Genomic DNA, 4,302 nt, shown 5'->3' on the forward strand with positions numbered 1-4,302 from the left:
TCCCGGGCAGCGGGTAGCGGGCAGCGCGCAGCTAGTAGCGGCCGCTCACGCCCAGGCCACTGTGGCGGCGCCTGCTGGGGCCGGGCTGGCGCGGCGGGCTCGAGCGAGGGCCCGGAGGCCCGCGGGTGACGACTGCGTGCCCAGGCGGGAGCCTCCTGCCAGCCCCGGCGGTGGACCCGGCTCCAGACTCCCCGGCTGGCTCCCTGCGAGCCGCACGCGCGCGGTTCTAGCTCAGTCCCGGCGCGGGGCGCGCGCTGGCGGGGAGGCGCGCGCCCGAGCCGGCCCGGGAACGCGCGCCGCGGGCCTCGCGCGCGCCGCCGTCGGGGGCTGCGGGAGCGGCCCTGGAGCTGTCCTTGGTGCTGACGAGACACTCGCTCCGGGCGAGGCAGCACGACCGGCCTGGGGGTGCCGCTCCGCGCCCTTGCCCTGCGGGGCTCCGGTTGCTCTTTGCCTGCTCCCGGTGGCACAGCGCTGGGATTTGGTGTCGGGCTGTGGCTGTGGCTGTGGCTGCTTATCCACAGCGCGACCTTGGGTCAAGGCCCTCACCGGGCAAGTTTCGGGTTCTCATCTTCCAAACGGACCACAGCACAGCCTGGTCTGAGGCAAGCCAGCGACGCCCGGCGGCTGGCACCCGAGGGGGCTCACTGCAGGGAACTGGCTGCGCTCCCCGTTCACCCCATCTCTTGACAAGCCGCCACGGAGCTCGCAGAGGAGGGGCTGGCTTGGGATCAGTGGGGACACCCACGGGGAAGGCAGCAGACCTTTCCGCGGGACACAAAGTCCAGGGCTGGGGCCAGTTCCCAGAGGTTAAAGGGAAGCAGATTTGGGCACCAGGGGCATCCTTTCACCAGAAAGGGTGACCCTGGGCACAGAGAGGGACCCCTGTCCCACAGACACTGCGGAGGAGGCTGCAGCCACAGGGACGCTCGCTGGCCTGGGAAAGATCTGGAATGCGAAAGGCTTTGAGCTGGAACTCGTAAAGAATCTCACCCGCTCCGTTCCCCTTACGGACCCTGGAGTTCCCGGGAAACTAGACAGACCCTGGTCGAGGAAACTGTCATGTTGCCCATTCTGAAGCCGAGAACACTGAGGCCAGGCTGCTGGGTGCTCACCAGCCCCCCGCAGACACCCACATGCAGCCTGTGGCCGGGCTGCCCCTGCCCAGTCCCCAGGTCACTCTGGTCCTCAGACCCTGGAGAGTTTCCTCAGGACAAACCGGGCAGCACCTCTTCCCTCGTACGGGGCCCGCCGAGCGGGTCCCCGCTGTCTGGAGCCCCTCCGTCCCTTCTGAGCAAGACAATTAAACGTCCCCTGCCCTGTTTCCTCAGGGACTGGTGGCTGTGCTTGACTCGTTAATTAACCGTGTGCAGCACCCATTCCCACCAGGCGCGTCTCTCCTGATGAACGTCACTCACCATGGGCTTCGTGCGCCCGGGGCACGCGGCTCGGTATCAGGCCCTGTGGTCCCCCTTCGTCCTCTCGGTGACCGGAGGGGGCAGGTGCTGCTGGGCTCCAGCCTGCAGGGGACACGTCAGACCCAATGGGGCTGGACCGACTCCCAGCGCGGGCTCCTGACACCCTCCTCCCAGACCTTCCACCTTGTCCCCAGCCCAGGAGAAAAGACGGCACCTTAATAGAAATTCCACAGAAGGAGAGAGAGAGCAGGGGAAGGACAGCCGGGTGGGAGAGGTGAGCAGCCAGTCCGCAGCCCAGATGTGCTTGCAGGGGCCTTTAAATCAGCTCCGGTCAGTGTCCCCGCTGGGACCAAGGGACGCGGTCTTTTCTCTTTAAATTTGGGGACTGTTTAGATCCTGGCGGATGTGCTGCCGGAATTGTGCAGCTCTGAGCCCGCGTACCTGTCCCTGGGTCTGCACTCACGCCCCGCGGGGTCCCACAGCCCTGGGTCTAGCTCTGAAGCGCCCGCTCCAGGAAGCGCTGGTTCCTTCGCAGGGAAGTGGGGCCCCAGCGCCCGTGAGGCTGCGATCTGAGCACGTTCCTTTGAAACTGGGACCGAGCATCCCCGGCACGCGAAGGTGGCTGCCTCCCTTAGCCTCTAAGTGTAGCTACACTCTTGGCCACACAGCGAGCAAGGAGGGGCCGAGCAGAATGGATTTGGTTACGATAACGATGCCCCAGTGCCCAGTGGTCACCACCGAACTCCTTCTCTGTGTGACCAAAGTGTGGCCTGATTTTAACTCCAAGTAAAAAGAAGGGGTCCCCTGGTCTGACTCTACAGAAGCCCTTCACCCCCAGGTCCCCTGAGACAGCGAGTTCTCCTGCACTCGCAGAGAAGGGCGGGGGCTCACGAGATCTCTCGCGGCAGCCAGAACCAGGCCCCGGGGTGGGGGACGTGTGGCACCTCCCCGCGGCGAGCCTTCCACCACAGCCCGCTCCCTGACACCTCCCAGGCTCGGGCTACGGCGGCCGCCACGTCCCTCCACACACAGAGCGCCTGCAGGTGACTCACATCCGACAGATGGCGCGTTGGCTGAAAACCCCAACACGTGGGAACACAGGCGGCAGTTTACCAGGGTGAGGCGAATGGGCGGTGGTCAGAGCGGCCCAAAGCATCGAGGTGGGACCTTCACGTCCGTGCGGTTCTCCAGGACAAGTGCGGGCAGCCTGTGGGGTGGGGGGGGACCGCGTTTCTCTCCTGAGCCCTGCACACGCCCAACACACACGCAGACTCGAGAAGCATCCTGGTGGCTGGGGGACCGAGAGCTGCTCGTCACAGCCCCACCCCCCACAGGCAGTCACTCGGTCACTCGGGAGAGTGACCAGTGTTCCTGGGAGTGAAGGCTCTGCACCCACCGCTGCTTCTGACCCGAGTCTCGTCCGGCGGAGGCCGAGGGGACCCTGCCAGCGTGCGGAGGACAACGGCCAGAGTCTCCCCGTTCTGGGGGACTCTCCAAGGGGTGAGTTCACCATCTGCAGACACGTCACTTACCGCTGGGCCAAGCTGGCCCAGGGGCCCGTCCCGGTCTCGGGCACCCAGGGGATTTCAGAAGGGGCAGCCGGTGGGAGCGGGTGCCCGGTTCCCCGGCCCCTGCTTCAGCTGCTGGCCCCGTGGAAGATGTGCGTCTCCCAAGCCCTCCTGTCCCCAGACAGCACGGGACACGTGACTGGCAAGGTCTCCCGCAAGCACCTGCTATGGAAACAGCCGGGCCTTCGGGCAGTTAGTAAATTAACCGCTGTCCTTGGAACTGTTATTTTGCAGAGCGCAGTGAATGGGCCCTGTGCTGCCTCTGCCCGACCCCGAAGTGTCCATCCAGGTCAAGCCCACGCAGAGAAGAGATGAATTAAAAAAAAATAAACCCCGCTAGGCGGACACGGCCGTGACGTTGCGATTTTGCTGTGACACAGGCCCGGCACCGAGCACGCCCATTCCAGATTGAGGGGCTCCTGGACGTGACCGGGAGAATAACAAGGCATCCGAGTGCGCGAGAGAGCACGTGAGCTCGTGCGAGAGAGGATTAGAGGAGCGAGGGGCGGGCGTGCAGGGCGCCCTCGCACTGGCCCTGGTTGGAAAAGCCGGGCTCGTCAGCTGGGACAGAAATTCCTGCTGGTGTTTCATTACCGCAGCATTTTAAAGGGTTGTGATTTGAGATTGATGGGTCTGTTCTTTAGGGCTCTCTGGGGGGGGGGGTGATGAGGAGGAGGTGGTGCTGAGTGAGGGGCTGGGCGTCCAATAGGGGTCCATCCTGGCAGGGCGGGGGCGGGGGAAGCGGGGCCACAGCAGGCTCCTGGCGGCAACTCCATTTCGGGGTCCATTTCCCGGAAACAGCAGCATGAACAGGGGCCCTCAGGGCCTGTTCTCCCAGCCAAACCACTTCCTGCAGCCGGAGCGAACCAGGTGGGGGGTTCGTTCATTCACCCCTTTGTGCTGTGGGACCGGAGACAAAGGCCGAAGCCCCTGCGATGTGGGAGCTCAGAGGTGGGGATGTTTCCAAGGGCCCCCCACGTGGGGGGCGCCGGCCCCAGGACAGCTCCCCAGGCTGACATTTCTCATGTGCTGACGACCGGCACACTCTTGGGGCTGCCGGGAGGGACCAGACCCGCCCTTGCGTGGATGCCACTTCGAACTGCAGCAGCTGAGACCACAGAGGGTGGGCGGCTGGCCGGAGGCCGTGTCCGGCCTGGCTCTGGAGTTTACTCCGCTCGGCCGTGCTGCGGCGTGGCCCTCAGTCGGTCCTGCCGGGAGGGAAAGAAGGAAATAAAGATAGGGGGCGGCCAGCCGGGGAGTCGGGGTCTCATCCCTGACCCGCGATCCCTCCAAACGGGCTGCCGGCCCCGCGGGGAGCA

The sequence above is a fragment of the Artibeus jamaicensis genome, unplaced genomic scaffold (assembly GCF_021234435.1).
Source record: "Artibeus jamaicensis isolate MK-2021 breed Jamaican fruit bat unplaced genomic scaffold, CSHL_Jam_final contig_471, whole genome shotgun sequence".
Classification (NCBI taxonomy): Eukaryota; Metazoa; Chordata; class Mammalia; order Chiroptera; family Phyllostomidae; genus Artibeus; species Artibeus jamaicensis.